We start from the raw sequence: 19,388 nt of genomic DNA on the forward strand, positions 1-19,388 counted from the left end.
GATGCAAAATGTTTACCAAACCTGAGACCGAGTTTACAACATCACCTCTTTGCTTCAACTATTCTGTTGAATGTGATTCTTCAAACAATTAGTTGTGTCTTCAATGTCTTTTTTTTTTTTAAATCCTGTTTGTTTTCAGCTGTGTTTAGTATTGACTTCTCTATAAAACCACGCTCACTGTTTCTAATAAAGCCAGCAGCAAATAAATTGAGCTACTGAGAAATTAATCCAAACGGACAATTATGTGTCTATGCTAATTGGTTATTTGTCAAATCCTTTATTTAGGCCACTGCAAGGGGAAAGTAACCTATATGGCTGCCAAGAACTTCTAAAGAACTTCATGTCAGAACAAAATAGGGGTGCATCTTTTATAAAGCATAATAACAGGGAAAATAGAGCAGTACTCTCATCAGTAAATTATTCTTACACTCAGTAACTTGTGCTAATAAGATACATCGGAACTGGAGAATAAATTTACGTCTCATATCTAATAGCTCATCTTAGGCTCTTCCAATGAACCTGCCTGATGGTATTTTTTTCCTTTTTAATAACCTGTTCATATTCTTGACCTAAACATTATTTGCGGACAAAAGAAAAAAAAAAAACTTAGTGATTCCAATTTGAAATTCCTAATAACATGCAAAATAACATTTTTTTTTTTTTTTTAGAGATGATATTCCCTGATTCTTGCCTTGCTGACCAGCTTGTTTTAAACGTCTTTAAAACTACTCGAAAGAGGCTAAACAGTGTGCTAGTAGCAAAATCCTTATGGCACAGTCTTTCATTCCGCTCTCCAACATTCTTTCCATGCTAGTAGGGACATGCTTAAAATAATAGGGATGCTGTATCAGTTGCCTGGAAAAATTGATCCTGAGAAGCTTAGGATCAGCATAAGGTACACCTTGTGTGGTTGAAACTTGTAGAGGTCTGGATTCTTGAACTCTTGTTCTTTACTGGGCTAATCTGAATGTTGATTGCTACCATTTATTTTGAACTATGAGACTGACTAAAGTTAACTCTGGGTATAATCTATAGCAAAGATTTAACACACATTGTAAGAGAAATAAATCACTGCATCTTGCCATGCAGGAGTAACTGCCAGCAAAATGTATGACCACTGACTATAAAAACACCTGCAAGATTTGTTTTCTAGGCTTCATCCTAGAGCATTACAAGAAGCCAAGTGGGAACAAATTAATTTAATACAGTCAAAGTAGGTAAAAACAGAAACAGCACTGTATAATAAATAATTCATGACCTACTGTCATTAACAGGGTGGGGTAGAGGAAGGATGGGTGTCTGACGGAGATGCCTGGAATTTAAACAGACGTTCTCCTAGACATCACTGTTAGCCACAATAAACATCTCTCCTTTGTGAGCAAAATAAAAAAAATAAACATTTTTTTTTACAGTTATTCTCCTAACTCCAGCAGTACCTACTATTAGTTACCTTTTAACCATTTGGACATTTGAAAAACTCTGTGTAAAATATCACCACCCACAAAACTTGTTACACCGGACAGACTTCACACAAAGTGACTGACATTATACATCCAGCAGACATGGGAAAACATTACAACTTCAATGCAAAATTATCAAAGAAAGGACTCCACAAGTGTTTTAATCCCTCAGTAAACACAATTGATAGAATAAATTATGAATAATGCTTACTGCATAAGCAGGCTTACATTTCTTTTTTTTTTTTTAATTAAACTTTGTATTAGCAAATGAGTTAAGCACGTAAGCAATATCATCCTTCTTTTACACTCAGTTGTAAAAGGATTTTTAGATCCAAGATGAATAAGAAGCAGTTATCCAAGCCCAAACTGTAACAATTAGATGCAAGACTATATGAAAGAAGCTAGGGACAATATGATCTTCTATAGCACTTTGCAAAAAATCGAGGGCAGTCATTTATACTACAATTTAATGAAAAGGGACCCAAGGAGCCACAGCTCACAAGTCTCCCGTATGCTCAAGATTCTTATTTGCAATTAGGAACCATAAGGGCAGTTTGCCCTCAGCACTTCCTGGTAAAGAATTTCACTGGGAATCTTACATATGTCCCAAGACTATCTATACTGTTATGAAAATTTCTATGGCATCTTACATATAGGGTTTTAAACAGAATGTTAGGTGTTCCAACCGCAATATACAATGCCAAGAAAATCCAAAGTACAGTAATCAGGAACCATTCATCCTGCAGCCTTATGTCTACATATTATCTTGTAAATTGTTGTGTTTTTCACCTCATCCTCAGATTATTGAACATTTCAGCATGGCAGTTTGTGTCATTACATCTAATTACATAATCAGAGTGAATTCAAGTAGCCACTAAATTAGAATATTTATTTGCCTATGATTTATTGAGCTGTTAAGTTATGACAGACTTCATGTGGGGAACAGCTTCAGCAACACATTAGACTACATGCTTTTTTCAACCTCTGAAACTAGGAATCTGAAAATAAGATAAAAAAACTGTATGAAACAATCAAGACATGCATCTCTTTACAATAACCAAAATCAGAATTAGTGGATGACTCTTAGTTACCTCACATCTCAACATACATTTTTTTCCCCACTTTCTCAGAACTCCTCTCATTTCTATTCACTGTATGACAAAAACCATACTTTGCTTCTGTTCCTCCTGTTTCCTGTGGTTGTAGAATAAAATTCCAAAATTACTGCATGATTACAAGTTAATTCAAATGGCTTTACTCATCTTCAAGGTCAATTTTTTAGTACTATAGAAGTTCCCACGTCAAGTACCATAGGAGTTCTGTATGGGATAAAATGTAATCCTTTAAGCCTTTTTACGCTTAATTCTCCCCTTTTGCTAAAAAAGAGGAGAAGGTCTAAATATGAGTTTAAGAACCTCCTTCAGGTCAGAATCTCTAAATTCTCTCTTATACCCATAAAGCCAAAATCTAATTCCCTTTCTTCAGTGACCTGGCAAACGTGAGTAAATGAGAGTATACAGAGGAATCCTAAGCATCCAAATTACTACAGTAGAGAAAATGTAGATACATATAATTTACAATTGAAAATTGCCATAGAGCTCTTCCACATGAGGACAACCATATTTGGATAGTTTGAGGAGCTGTGTTTTCATACATAAAAATATAATGTAAGAACTGAGTATTATTCTATGTGTATTCACTGTGGTTTTTGAATCTCAAGAGAAATTTGACTTTGCATCAATTCCCAAAGACCCAGATCTTAAACATTTCTGGAGAATGAACTCATTACATATTTCTGAACATTAACATAAATGAAGCCCTGTGACTTACTCATAGCTCTTCTAAAAGATAAAAATAGATCAGAGTAAAGATCAGATGTCACATACATATATTTTGGTGCTACTGTTTATCATGCCATGAACTGGTCTTTGATCAAGGATCAGCTCATATAAGGTTGATGGACTAAGTATGGAATGCAGTGCTACCGGGGCTCCCCCCATCCTCTCTCAACTACAAAACCAAGTCTTATGTCAATTAGAACATTCTACCTTCTGAAAGGGCATAACACTTAAAAGATGGGATACAAGATGGTAAATGAATTTTTTTTCCAATAACAAGTTGGCACTTTATTGAAACTGAATACTAAAAATCAAAATTCTTAGTTTTTTAACTACTAAGAGTTCCAGAGGAAAGAAGGTATGCCTTATATTTAATAGTGTTATCTCACATATTTGTATACCCATGCAACCACAGTTAACTAACTTTGAGGTGTTATTCCATTATATTTTTATCCAATCTATGTATTTAAGCAGAAAAAAAAAAAAAAAAAAACACTTCCCTTTAGTTTCAAAAGTTTTCAAAACAATTAATCAGCTAGTTACTTTGACACATTCAAAATCACTCACTTTTTTTAAAAATAACCTTTACCTATACATGAATTTTTATTTTTCTTCTACTTACACTAGTTACAACTCCACTCAACCCCCTTCCCTGTTTGCAATTTTGTGACTGCGTCAAAAATCAGCAGCAATCAAATACTTTGTGCTTGATTTAGGACTGAAAATACCCACTAAGGATCTAGAGTCAAACAACTTCCTAATCGTTTTGTATAATCCATTCTCACTCAAAGAACCAAAGAAATTATTTTTCTTACATTGTATCATATAGGTATATATGTATGTATAGCTACATACATTTCAAAAATTCTCAAAGCAAAAAAAAAAAGACTAATATTGGCATTAATGCTACGTAGTTTCCCCACATTTAAATTAATACTGAGTAGTTTTGCTTCAGTAATCTGATATAGTCATATGATACTCTTTCAAACAATTCACAACAAGATTATACATTGTCAGACTGAATTTGAAGAAAGAATCGACACATAAAACTGTATGTTTATATTCATAAAGCAGAAATGATCCTTGGGAATAACTGAGCAGGCAGTATTACAGAGAAGCAGAGAGTTTTCTTCTCAACTTAAGCATAAATTCACTAATCCTAAATTTTGGTCCCTTCTACCAAATAATTCAATATTAATATATTCGGTCCAGTTCAACAAAAGAGCTCTTGACAACACATTTTTTTTTGATTGTTAACAATGCACAGTCAAAACCCTGACAGATGTTTAAAATGGAAGTTTAAAAACACTAAAAAGTAAATTAAAAACCTATCACAGTGTTATAAGCACAATAAGCAAATAGAGACTTCCAGTAAAACCTTTTAAAAAAGAATTAAAAATCACCAATATAGTCTTTGCTGCTCCCCATGAGAACAGCTTAATTTCCCCTTTTCTGTGATGCCCTGGCTCACAAAAGCTGACTCTGGTGCCTGCCCTTATCTCAAATTCACATCTGTCTACTTGGTTTGCTGTATAGTGGAAGTGCCTAGTCTGTAATATGGGAATACAACTCAGCTCTCAGCCACGTTGTAAGGGTATTTTGTTCCCACCTGCTCACCACTCTCACTCTATTACTTGCCAATTTGTTTTGCATAGCCTCCAATCCTTAAATTTCCTCTTGGCTAATATGCCTCCTTTATAGTGCCACTGAAAGCCTCTGCCTTGCTGAGACAGGGCTCATTGTTTTCTTTCAGGAAAGATCCAGCCCAAGGTTAACATGAATAGAAATGATGTTTAGGTGAAGGAATGAATTCCTATTCAAATATAGCCAAGGTGGTCTAATTCAATTCACACCATCCTCCCTCTCCAAAGCCCCCAGAAACTTCTTATAACTTATTTTAAACCTGCTGAAACATCCCTGAACCTCTCCTATTTCTCTAGAAGTTCTGGAAATCCTCAGTATTGTCATAAAACATTAAATGATATTTCAATACATTTTTTTTTTTTTTTAATAAACTCTTTGATATATTCTCTTCCTTCTTATCTTCCCTCTGGCTCAAAAAATTATCAGCTTCTTTTATACTCCCATGTAGTTCCCATATCCTTTATTTTTGTGGTAGTTATTCACACCCTTTCTAACCCATTTCATCCCACCCCCAAATTTCTCATCATACTTCTTCCTTATATTTGTTGACATCAATAGAAAATGCAGTTGCTTTGAATATTTTTGTTTGTTTTAAACATTGTCATTTATATTGTTATGACATATTCTGTCATTTAAGCTTAACTGGCAAGTTTACATGCCTAATTCAAACAAGAAAATTACTTCTGTATCTTTGGTGGAAAAAAAAAAAAAAAGAAAAAAAAAAGGCTATTCCAGTGGGTGATCCAGAGCACCCATGTTACAAGCTTCTTTCTTTTAGTTGACTTACTGCCATTTGAAACAATGTTCTTCCTAAGATCTAAGGAGGATTTCAGAGTATATACACGACTAAAATTGTAGACTTTGACGAAGTAATGCTATCCTATCAGCTAAGAATGTCTCTAAAAAGCAAGAAATATTTGGAATTGGCTGACACTGCCTATGGGTTACATGATGATACATGTTTGCAGAATTTCATTTAGACATGCACAGTTATTATTGAATGATATATTATATGATTTATTTACCTATGATAACAGTTTTACATGCAGTTTGCAATTGGGTTATATTTTTGTCACTACTACTTTCTAACCTCTACCTAGTACTGTCGACATTAAATATATTTCTTCTGACTTCCTCTCTCTTTAAAGGCTGGAGACAATTTAATACCAGATATGCTTGTGCGACTATTGACACCAAGTACTTTTTAAAAATGAAGAATTCCACATAAAAAGGAAATTGTGCCCTAACACAACACATTCTTTTCACTGCTGTCCATGAAACATATGGTAATCCAATAGTTGTAACTGTAGTTTAAGTATCAGCATTATAGGTCGATCCATTTCACTTTCAAATACAGTTCAGAAGAAACTGCTTTCAGTACTGGAAAACAGGTCAGTTCATGGCCTTGATCAGATCTTCAATACAGTATTAAAGGATTTGCTATGTCATTTAGCAGCATCCTTGGACTAAGATACTGCATTTCAAGTTGCTGCCAATTTACTTAACAACTTCAAAACTACTCTATTTCTTCTTGGAGAGATGTACACCATATAGCACACATATTCAGTTCTGAACAAACATTTTCATTTTTTCTATGAAAAGATCAAGCACTGTTCATTATGCCCACCACTCTAATCTGTAACTCATAACAATAATTGTTTTTTCTATATAGAGAAGTGCTTCTTGGTCCCCTTCCTCTAAGCACACTTGCCACAGAACTATCTGAATTGTATTAAAATGCATTCCTTGTGCATATTTTTTCCTTGTACCAAAGAACCTAAGACAAAGGCTGGATGATCAACATTAAGCATATGAATCCATATTTAGTTATGTCCAATTCTATCAACTATTTTCTTACGGAAGTTCTTCCTTGAAATGTATTTACATATAGGAATGCATATACGTATACTATCCTACTACACAGGAAATGCATTTATGAATATACACACAGAATCTAACTACAGTGTTGAATATCCATTAGTAACCTGAGAAACTCTTAACTTCCTTAGTATAAATGTGAACACTATTACAATAAGTTCTCCTGAACTTCTGCAGAATTTGACTAAATAGGAATAAAATTTCTTATCCAGTCTGAGCAGCAACAATTCTTTACTTGGGTACCAAACCACACAACAAATTAAACAGCCTACTTGTGTGTCCACTTGGAAGAAACCTGCATATGATTTGGAGTGAGAAAAATAAATATCATTTTCTGTACAGAAAGGTTGAGATTATATTTGCTTCATATAATTATTCCATATGCTAAAGCCATACTGTGAATTTCACAGCACCTGCAGCATCAAGTATCTATTGTAGAATGCCATCTCTTCCAATGGACAACCCATAAAATGTTAACAAACACTTTAACACTCAAAAGAACTAATTTATAGTAGCTAAAAATACTTGCTGTGTGACAAGAGTTTCAAGCATAAGCAGAAAAGGAAATCCAGATGCCATAATTAAACACTGCAAGGAAAAAGAATATTGTTGCTGAAGTTAAGGATATAGCCAATTGCTCATAAATAAATGCAAAGTAATTGTTAATCCTAAAGCATCCATACCATTTCTGCCAATTTTTCTTAGATCGGATATAGTTCTGCTTCTTAGTAATATGTTTGTATATCAGCAACTACGAAATGCACCCCCATGTGACCTTATCTACCCTAATAATTCTCTGAATGTAGGTAGGAAGGTAAATCTCCTGATGAAAACAAATTCCAAATCTCAATAAATCAACCAGAGCAGGAGAAAAAGATTAACATTTACATTTAACATACTAGGTATCTGACTCAGAGCATATTGAATGATATGACAAAAGCATACACACACAATATTTTTTAGACCTCTAAGATGATTTATGTTTCAAGATAACACAATTAGAATACCTTTCTCTCTCCCCGAGTGAACCTCTATGCAGTACTTTGGAGATATTTGATTTTACATGAAAAACAATCAATTAAAATCATATAGAGTGTAATACTTTCTATTCGTTTTCTAACAGGAAAACTTTCTACTTTCTATTCCATTTTCTTAAAATATCTGCATCAGCTCTGCATATCTAACATCAATCTGCCCCCCTCAATTATCTACTGGCCAAATAAACAATGAATAAGAGACGACAAAATTTACAATAATTCAGACTGTATTTATTATTCTAATAATAAAGAGAAACATATTTTATAGTTTCCTTTTCTGAGAAGCAGGAAATGTATATCATAAAATGAATACATCGTATCACAATAAGCATCTCATTAGATATATTATATTCTGTGTTAAAAAGCCATTGAAAGACCACTTGGTCTGACCTGCAAAAACTATGCCAGATAAAATCACTTGCCTTAATTTTTGCATCCCACATACAGTAGCTATTTGAAAAATTTAATGATTTGAAAAGTAATGGTATCTCCCTCATACTTACAGACATGTTATTTTCAAATAAATGCAATCAACTTGTTTCTAATTTGAATCAGTTTAGTCTAAGCTTTGGAATCTTAAATCTCTTTCCAATTTTTTACCCTAGACTCAAGAACCATCTTTTGCTATATACATTTCTCCCATGAAACCAAAAATAATTTTGTTTCATAAATCAAAACAACTTCTGGTATCTCCTTATTCGATGAGCTCAAATCCTTGCTTGTGACTGCTTCCTGAGCTCTTCTCAAAATTCCAAAATCTTTTAGATTTGCAGACAAGTAAATACAACACAGTAGTTAGAAATGACATCACCAGTATCATCAGAAAAGTTGTACAACCTCTGAACTCTTTATTATGTTTCTAAGTACTGGTCTCTAAAATACCATCTGAACTAGAGCAACAGAATTGAAGTTCTTACTTCGTTTCAAGGGCTGCTTGCCCTTCTGAGTATCACTGAATCCTTGAGCAGGAACATGATTATGTCCTTACCTACCTTCCCAGGTAGGTCTTGCACACAGATACAATAAAATACATGCTTTCAGCCATGGTTTGTGTTTCTTTAATTTAACAACATTTTTTCACAGATGTTTATAGAACTGTTTTCTAGCATTTTGAAGTTTCTATTACCATGTTCTTAGTACCTGTTTTGGACAGAACACATTAGTCAAAATGAATCATTTCTAATTTGGAGTATGTATATACATGGAACTAGCTATACATTAAAAAATAGTAGCTGCGTTCAATATTCCATCAATCAGCTTTGGTCTTTTTATATATCTGCATATACATACACATATTCAGAGAGAGGTAAAGAACCAAGAGTACTCGAACTGCCTGAATTTTGCCATTTGTTGAAAACTGACAGCTTTGCACATTTTGTTGTTTTATTTATTTATTTTTTCAGTTGCATGAAGATAATAGTAAAATGCAGTTTCAACCTCCACAAACTACATCGGCGTTAATATCGACATACAATCATTAGGGGAAAAAAACAAAAACAAAAAACAACTGCTATGAAACCACACGCATTGTGTAATTTTATATTTATGTTTATATGACCAAATGAAAGTTTTGAGCTGGACTGTGGCATTATTATGATCCATTCTATTCAATATGCATTAAGACAAAGATCCTGCCCTTTGTGCACTTTTATCAACAAAAAGGCTGAAAGACCTGCTGAAATAACTCAAGGCTCTACCAAGAGTATAGAAATTTACTGTGATTTTACAGAATCACCTGACAGTACAGATGAAAACGGGGTGATGAAGGGTACAAATGCATATGTATACATATACATATGTGTATCATTATATAACGGTTGTAGTACATACACCTGCATACAATTGTATACTACAGAGATGTATGCATAAGTATTAAGCACAAATAGTCACATTACATAGTTTTCCCCAATAAATATGCATCTTTGCATATGTGCCAATAGAAAATTGATAAAACTGAGTTGACTCAGTTCCTGCTGACACTGAAAAAAAGTTAGGAAAAATTCTTTGAGGAGTAACATTAGGTGTACATGTTCACCTTTCTGTATAGACCTCATGACAGGAGAAACATGAGAGAATAAAACAGAGTTGGCATTCAATTCTTATGTACATTCACCTGTAACAGTATCATGTAGAGCATCTATAGTAGAGGAATGGCATACAGTGAAAAAAAAAATGTATCATGAAGGCTCACACATGAACGCTTCAAGTTTCCTTCACGCAGCAGGAAGCACTGCTCCTCATAAGACTCTTTACAGAACGGAGAGGTTCTGTAACACCCGTGGCAAAACACAGCTGTGTAAAATGCCACTAACTTGCTATTATTTTTTTGTCCCTGTTATTCGCGTTTGTTCAGCCTTAGCATGTTTTCAACTATGTTTCTTAGACAGTAATAATTCATAATGCTATTAAGTTATTGAAATATTCACTTCAATATTAATAGTTGATAAAAACTTTTTAGTTTTATCACTGACACCATGCCTGTCAGCGTTCAAGAGACATTCAGATAATGCCCTCAGTAATATGCTTTAACTTTTGGATAGCCCTGAAGAGTGGCAGTTGGACTTGATCATCTTTGTAGATCCTTTCCAGCTAAATTATTCTATCCTTTTCTAAAAAAATACAAAAATCATCTACATAAAACTGAAGTTGAAGATAAAGTACAATTTCTGATGACCTTAATTCTCATTAAGTATATATCACAGAAAAAAAATAATTTAAACTAAAGCAGACACAACAGTCTAGTGTTACAAATTTCTGTTCCTAAATTCAAGAACTGAATTTAAAGAATGGGTTAAGAGAGTTTTTTCTACACCACTTATTTCTGGACTCTCCTTCCCATTTCTTTTATCATTTGCAATTTCATAGTGGCTTTATCAGCCAGGGAGAAATAAGTCTTCTGCAAAAGCTGTTGCTAAGATAATGAGGAATATTCCATTTCAGAAATGAAACAGCATCCACAGCATGTTAGTAAGAAAGGAATATTGTCCAATAGTTAATGCTGCAGACTTAGATGCAAGAAATCCAGAGACTATTATGGTCTTTTGAAACATATATCTAAAACATAAGGCTCTGTTTTGGATTACAGCACTACTAGTAATAACTTAAAAACGCATGTTGAAATGAACAACATACCCGTACTCAAATTTGTCTGCAGGCGAGACCTGCCAACAGAATTCATCATTTGCTATTTCTTAATCTCAATTCACAAGCAAAAATGATATTTTTCCTGGACTAGCAAAGGTATAGTGAAGGTGAATAAAACAAACACAAGGAATACACATTCCTAAAGCTGCTGGGGATGGAGGGAGAGAGATGGTGAGGATGAAAGAAGGAAGGAGAGGTCTTAAAACTTAATACAGGTAAACTTAAAGAAGCGTCAAAGTCTTGCAGCCACAAGGTTTTCCATTTTTCAAGTATATTAACAGTTACAGAGCATGCATTATATAAAAAAACACACTGATTTGTCTTACTTAGAAGCTGTATTAAATGTCAGCCTTGTTTTCTCAAGAGATCAACGTTGTTACTCTATTTTCTCTTTCCAATTAATCTCAATCTAGTCATATTCATTTAAAAACAGTATCATGCTTGATGTTTAATGCATTAATATAAACCCAGAACTTTGCTTTGCTAGTGACATTATTTTTTATGTTTTCTCCTCCTTAAAAGTGCAATTTTAAATTGGTATATAAGGATTGGACACATTCCTAGTAAGACTATGTTATTGTAAAAAAGCAGTAGAATTTTCACAATAGCTACTCTTGATATAAATATCCATAATTAGATTTCCTGCACAAAACCTACCTCTACAGCTTATGCAGAAATGCACAAATCTTCCCACTCACTGCAAATTCAAAGCCATATTTGCTGGATCCATTCAACCAAAATCATAGTTTCATGAGTCTTTTTGTGTTTCCTCAATCCTGGTGATTAGCAGCCACTGCCACACATAAGTTTGAGCAACTGAGAGTAAACATCAAAGGAACACCTGCTTTAAAACAGAATCACACGAGCTACCTCCTGAACAGAGTTGTGCTGCCCACAGTTGTTTGAAACACAAGGAATGTTCCAACTATGCTATCCCCAAAATAAGCAAACAGTATTCACAAACAAATGTTAGCAAGCTTTTTTTTTTTCTTTGCAAAAGAAATAATTGCAAATAATCTTTAAGAAGCTTAAAACGTCTGGCAGAACACTGCCCTGACACAGCTTAATTGTTACAAACAAAGTGTTAGATTTCAGCTCTCAGGTGGCAAGATTGTTTTGGTTTGCAGCTTTTATAAAGCAATTTCTCATTAAATTGGATCTCTCATAAAAATCTTATGTGGTATTTAAAAAACAGTTTATATATTAAAGGGTTCTTGAATTTATCCTATGCCTCTATAAAAATGTTAATTAAAAGTATACCAAGGGACTTTAACATTTCCTAAACATGCATTATGCATCTTAGATAAAAGGAACATGAGTCTCTTTTTCACATGGAGGTTTTTACATCAACTTCATGATCAAGTGACTGTTGTTTCTATACATTTCAGGCACAGTCTGACAACAGATGTGCCAAGCAGTTACCCGGCATGCTAAGGAGTCTCAGCATCAGCTTACTGCCTTCTCCACTATTCCCCAAATCCCCAAGTGCTATAGCAGCACTTGGGTTCAGGAGAGCTGCAGCACAAGATTAGTGTCAGTACTACGTGGTGTTGGCAACCAGCGTAGACTGGTCATGACAGGGGACTTTAAGGCTTCTGCAAGGAAATGCAACAGAGCAAGCCATCTCATTATACCCAACCAGGGCATCATTTGTGCTCTTGGTGTAGAGAGAAGCATTTCATCCACAAGGGCTGCACTGGCACAACCCCTGAGATTAGGGTAGCATCTAGTTTCTCCTTTACGCAGAGTTGCAACAGACAACAGAGCAGAAGACTACATCGATAAGAAGCGTGGAAAATTCAGCTGCTAATGGCCAGTCTCATTAAAAGCTGTTACATAATTTACATATTTTTTTTTTTCCAATTACTGTTGTCAAAATGGATATAGAAATGGCATAATGTGCCTTTTCCGTTATAACATTCCCTCTTCAACATACAACCTTCTAACATCTCGGCAAACACTCTAATTCTTATTAAAAGTCAACACATATGACACCATTTGTAGTTCACCGCAGCACAGCAGAATATCATGTATACCACTCACTCTTGTTTTGTGGTCCAACCTTTGCTAATCCCTGTGAAGCTGCAGTGATAAGTTCCAATGAGCAGATCTGAACTACTAGAAAATCGGCTCTTCTGGATATTCTCTTTCAAACTTAACCAATAATGAACACAAAAATATGCTTTTCCTTTTGGTAATGCAAATAGATTGCCAAACCCAATATTACTAACAACAGTATTACAATGCTCAGCACAATTTTGTACTCATTACTCTTTAAGAAAAGAGAAAAATGAGAAAATGTAAATAATGATGTAATTTCAGTCTGGAAAAGAAAATGCTATTGCATGCTTTGTGCTATAACAAAGTGCAGTTGTCAATCAATAAAAAAGAAAAGCTGTTCTGGATGGGCAGACAGTTGTTCTACATGGATCCTGGTTTTGGAGGAACCGTTTTGCCACTGCATTTAAGGTAGGTGAAGAGAAAGAGGAAAAGAGAAATTTATTTTTTTTCCGGGCAGACAAAAGCAAAAGAAATAAGAAGCTAACTAACAAAATCTGAGTTCTATACATAAGCACAAAAAATGTCAAAAATGTATTTTCTTCATGAGAAAAACAAAAGGTAGTGTTCCTCACATTCTGCTTTTTTACATTATATTTAAAAGTGGTGCGAGTAATTAAATATGTCTTGACATAGGACCTGCTTCTCATTAGTTATAAAAGAGATGAGGGGACAAGCACACACTTTTCTAATAATTAGAAGAGTGAATGACTTATGAAATCCACAAATTAAAATGTTTAAATATTAGAACGACCACAGTCACACACCTTACAATGGACTGTAAAAATAAATGTCATAGTTTAAGTAGAAGGTGCCAGCTACTCACCTGTTTCACAGTCAGTTTCTCTTCCTTAATCTTTAAGGCAAAACACATCTGATGTTTGATCCTGCCCTCCCCACTCAAGTCCCTTCTCCTTCTTCCTACAACGTCTTTACAACGTAGAGTTTCACCAAAGCAAGGACCCATGCCATTCATGAGACCCAAAGCTGTCCCTGATGTCATGCTTAAGGTTCCACTGAAATGAGAAGCTGCTAAGCTTTTGCTAAGACTACCTTGGGGTATTCTCACTCTTTCCTCCAGTAGAGGGAAACGCAACTTTTCTGCCTCTGCCCTACAATCAGTCAGGTTTCCTTCTCCCTGGTTTGCTCAACCTGGGCACAGCTTCCTGTGTATTGATATGATAGCAGAAACGTAACAGGATAACATGGAAATAGAAAAACTAGTTTTCCAAGTCTTTTCCTAAATAACTGCTGTAAGAAATTATGAAATCACCTAAAACAAATCCTCATCCATGAAAGTAAACTTTTCCAGACCTCTACCACCATCCACGGTGTTAGAAACCCACACACTTCTTTCCTTTACCTTATTTATGAAATGGAAACATTTCAGAATCTGTTGTTGTCTTCCAAGCTATTAGTTCCACACAGGACATAAATAAACAAAACTTGTACTTTAAGGTAAAATACCCATTCTCCAGATGTCACCCATGACAGCACGTAAAATATATCCTTTCTAACTGTAAACAATATTCACCTGCCCTTGTCACACTCAACACAGTAGCAGTGCCATCATGTTTCCAGTCAGATTTCTCCATCCTGTATTTAAGGCCACTATACTCTTTCTCTCAGGTTGTACTTTTGTTTTTAGTTGTTTTGTGGGGTTTTTGTTTGCTTGTTTTTTTAAATAACCTTAGAGCTGACCTTAAAAATGGCTTCACTTGAACTTTCAAAGTAGTGAGCAGCTTTCTGAATAGGTATTTTAGTAGAAAGCTGTACAGCGGTCCAATTGGAAGCCCACCTAGTGAAGAAACTCATGAGTTCTTTTTAGCTTAGTATGCTCTTCCATACATTTGTATAGCAGCAACATTCAGGAAAATGATTTTATGAAATCATCCACTATTGTACAGAAATTGACAATTTGTTTCAACTGTGTATGCTTAAACTGTGTAAGATTACTGACCTCAAAGTGTATTTCACAAAACTGTATTGGTGAGATCTCAGACATGAACGCATAGAAAAGTAGTACATCAAAAATCAATCTAATGTAAAGAAGCAAGAATATATCTTACTATTGATGCTGTGTAACAACAGCTCACAGTTAACACTTATATTTTCGAAAACAACTTATTTTTGCAGAAACTATCCTTATTTGGCAAAATAAATACATAAATAAAACCAAAAGACTTGCTATAATCCATGGCGTAGATGATTTTAATTTAGGTTTGAAAATGAGGTATTTTATTACACTAGACCACAAAAGATAGGATAGAGGCTACTAGTTAGCCTCAGTTCACATATACATACTGACAAAATTCAAAATGATTTTAACAGCATTATAAAATGAGAAAAATATTCAGCAATTGTTCATTTCTAGTAAGCATGATACATCAAGCTTCCAGAGACAAGAGTTTTCTTGACCTAGCAACAACACTTACACAAAGCTGGTGACCATCATGCAGGATGAAAGTTAAATTTATGTAAAAGCTCTAGCCAGGGGATAATTATTGTTATTGTAGTCAATCTGTTCACTTACTTTAACTGTACATAACTTTTTTTTCTTAATTATTTACTTGCTAAATGATTTTAGGTCTTTTATTAAAAATCCACAGATCTTGCTTTCAGTTCATTGCATATCCTCTTTCTCCTCCACAGCCAGGAAGTATTTCAAACACTTTCAAAGAACTGTAACCTTATAATTTTCTAATGCACATACTTTTATCAATGCTTTCAGTCACTAGAAGCAAAAGCTTGAATTATTAGTAGCTTTTTAAGTTAATGAATTAATTACAAAGCACCAAATCATTTATAAATCAAGGTCTCTGAAAAAGACACATACTAGAGCTAAAAAACCTCTGAGAAGTCTGCAGTCTCTTATGCAAAAGATCAGACAGTATAATCAAATGGATCCCTGGTGATATAGTTCACTATTCCAAGAGAAAAACGTCACTATAAAACTTAATAATGGTCCCTCTATGATCTGAATTTTAAAACATCAGTATTGTTCCAAAAGGAAGGGAGCTCTGAAATGAATGAAGGCTCACAAAAAAAAAAATCAACCCTCTTAAAGGTAAAAACAAAAATGAATTAAGTTCTATGAAATTCCTAATCCGCTATTCATGGAATACAAATAAGCATCTTTCCAGAAGTTAGAAATACTACCCATGCCAGGAAAATACCACAAATAAGCAAAATACAATTCATCAGAATTTTTTAACATTGAAACAGATATATGTAGATGGTTATACTGACCATGTAAAACATAGAAATGAATATCCAGCATTATTACAAAACTTTCACATATTTTACAGAGTTGAGTATATCATTAAAATGAGCCAGTGCATTTAAATTACAAAACTTGCATATGGCTTTGCACGAAGAAACATGCCATATATCATGTTTTTGTAAACCTCTGTGAATAAACCATACAAGCTCATTTAAGCTAACAGCATTTGGGAGGGGGGAAAATTTATCCCCCCAGACTTTATGAATTGTTTCTTTCCTTCTGAATTGTTCCTCATTAGCATGAAAAAAAGACTTGATAACCACAACACAATGTCTTGGTAACAGCATTTTTTGTCTGTAAGGGTGCTGAAATGGGCACCCACTAGTGAAAAATTGCTGAAAAATCATTTAACCCTGCCAGCCACCTCTCCAGGAGGAGGCACAGAAGTCATTGAAGTCCAGAATAAAAGCCAATGTGACCTTAACTGGTGCAAGTTGATTAGTAATTGCTCTCTCTCTCTCATTAAATAAATAAATAAATAAAGCCTGTTTACTGAGTCTTGATGCAAACACTGCCCTGCTTACTCTGACTCTTGCTTGGTGTCTGTGTGTGTGTAGGGCTGTATGGGCTAGTGCCCTTTCCTCCCAACTTTTGAAGAACCACCAGCTCCACTACTGCTGACACAACAAGAAGCACAGCAGCAAGAAAAAATAAAGCAGACAATAAAAAAAGTACAAACAGGTCTGGGAGAACAGGTGCTTTGCATATGGGATGGGCATATGCCCTGGGAGCCATTTTGCTGCCCTGGAAGCCATTTTGGCACGGGCTGACAAAATGGCTCCATCACGCTCCCTCACTGGGAAAGAAAAGCTTTGCCCCCCTAGCCCTGACTCACTGTCCAGCCATGTAAAGATGTCTTCCTCAGAGAGCGATGGAGACCAGAGGGAGCAGCAGGAGGAATTTTACTGTAGCTGACAAAGGATGGATGGGAAATGAGTGTGCATTGCAGCACCTGCACCCTGCTCAGGGGAGAACGAGGGGCAGCAGTGCCCTGGCCCAGTGGAAGCTTCCAGAAGCAAAGCAGCAGGCCTTTAAGGGCTGGCTCCCTGCAGGGTGAGGCATAGGCCAGCTGGCCTCCCCAGGAGTGGAGAGAAAAACCTTGTCTGAGGAACCACAAGGGGTTTTTGAATGGATTTTGCAGTAGGGGAGTGTCTCAAGGCTGACAGAAAACCCATGGAAAAGGACTCATCCTTGCAAGGACACAGCGAAGGAGGGAAAATTGGTTCACCACCTTCTTCAATGTTATTCCATCTTATCCAGCAGATCTGAGGTTTTCCTATTTTACAGGTCACCTAAGTCTAATAAAAATCAGTTTTAAAGATTATAAAGCTTTGGTGTTTTAGAAAGGGGCAGGGCTTGGTTATTGTGCCTGTGAGATGATCTCAGGCCCTACTTCCTGGATCAGTTTACTTAGCAAAATGGATTCAGGCAGAAAATCAATACAGCAGCAGTAACTTTTAAAATTACTCAGTCTGATCTGAAAAAGTGTGGACTCCCAGAAGAGACAAACCCCAAAATATTATGTACAATGTATTGTTCTAGGGAATCAAAACAAGCATAGAAAAAAGAAAATCAATAGTCTTTCAGCCACATGTAATTTCACAGTATCAAATATGTGCAAATATTTGTGGCAAACATTATTGTTTTCATAGCAGATGGGTCAGTTGTAAGCGGTTGGAGCTGGTAGATTAGAAAGTTCACTGTTTGTTGCTATAGGCTGTTAGGCTGTTACCTTGCTTTTTACAGTTTACCCTGCGTGAATACAAGCTCAGCTTGAATGGCAGAGCATCAGCCATTTTCTCCTGAGCTCTCCACTGCATCTTACTCCCCAGATAATGTCAAGTCAGGGGGATAAATCCATCTGCTGGAGCAGAAATGGGGAAAAAGTAAAAAGAGAAGATTCACTTCTGGCAGCTCTGCAGCACCTGGACTTCTCTCCAGTTTTGGAGAACTCGAGAGAATTTGTTACCATGTGCATGGGGGCTGGTTACATGAACCTTCAAAGCGTGTTCAATGGAAAGGGTGAAAGTGAAATGCAATTCATTATAAAACTGGATTTCTGAAGGTATTAAACTTAGCTCAACATACCAGTTCTTACTATAAAGCAATCAGTAATATAACCTAGAGATTGCATTAGAAATCTTTATTCCTTTATTTTATAAATTTTTCACAGAAACCAGTGTGATATGATAATATTAATGTTCTCAGCAATTAAGAAGTGCCACAAATCTCCCAATTTGCTTGATGTAAATGTGATTTTCTTTTTGCGAAGGAAAGGAGAGAAGGTGAAGGCAAAATAAAGTGTTAGAAAAGTACATTGATGGGAGAAAAGGACCTCACTATGCATGTGGTTATCTTTTTAAGAAAAGGATGGTGAAAAAAAGAGCAAAATACACAATTGAGTGTGTGCTGCAAAGCCTTCAAACTACCTAATGAGTCAGATACATAAGTAGGTGGGATGCAGTGGTGCTGCTGCCACCTGTGAGGAGTCCAATATGCTGCCTGCAAACAGTCTCTGCTCTAATGTCTCTTTTTCCCTAGAGCTACAGTAAGTAGCACAGCTGCGTTTTTTACTGACAGATCAGATGAGGAGTACTGAGGAGTGCTCTCTGCGTGGGAATGTAAAACACCCAGAGGATAGCAAGATGAGCCTTTGGAGAGTGGTGCTAGAGTTCTCATCATCACAGAAATCAACATTTTGTTCAAGTCCCACTAATCCTGATTGTATCCTTTACTCCTTTTAGCATGACCAAAACGAGAAAAGGGATGAGAGAATACAGAGAGGTAGAGAAACTTTTCAAATGATAAAAATCCAGTAACAAATACTGAACAGAAATTTTAAATGAATCATGGATGAGGTGGCTTTTATAATGAAAAAAGCAGCAGAGCCACCACATTCTATTAGATGGCAATAATAATAATAATAATTAAAAAATAAAAAAAACAGTTGGAAAGGCCCACAAGAGAGTTATAGCCTATGAAACTGGCAATATCATTTAAGGCCAGGAAGAGTTGACAGAGGCAGGCCAAAGTGATATAGGCATGA

General features: G+C 35.3%; 1 protein-coding gene across 2 annotated transcripts in view; it reads right to left on the bottom strand.

The window, feature by feature from the left end:
* The window catches only part of SGCZ (sarcoglycan zeta), a 444,208-nt gene that overhangs the window by 285,190 nt on the left and 139,630 nt on the right, over positions 1-19,388 (bottom strand). The window contains exon 1 of one of the 2 annotated variants that reach the window (XM_040556000.1): positions 17,178-18,426. The exons of the other annotated variant lie outside the window; for it this stretch is intronic. The gene's annotated coding sequence lies outside the window, so the exon portion shown is untranslated. Of the gene's footprint in view, positions 1-17,177; positions 18,427-19,388 lie in introns of those variants that run through there. 2 annotated transcript variants of the gene reach the window in all.

Source organism: Cygnus olor, chromosome 4 (assembly GCF_009769625.2).
Source record: "Cygnus olor isolate bCygOlo1 chromosome 4, bCygOlo1.pri.v2, whole genome shotgun sequence".
Taxonomy (NCBI): domain Eukaryota; kingdom Metazoa; phylum Chordata; class Aves; order Anseriformes; family Anatidae; genus Cygnus; species Cygnus olor.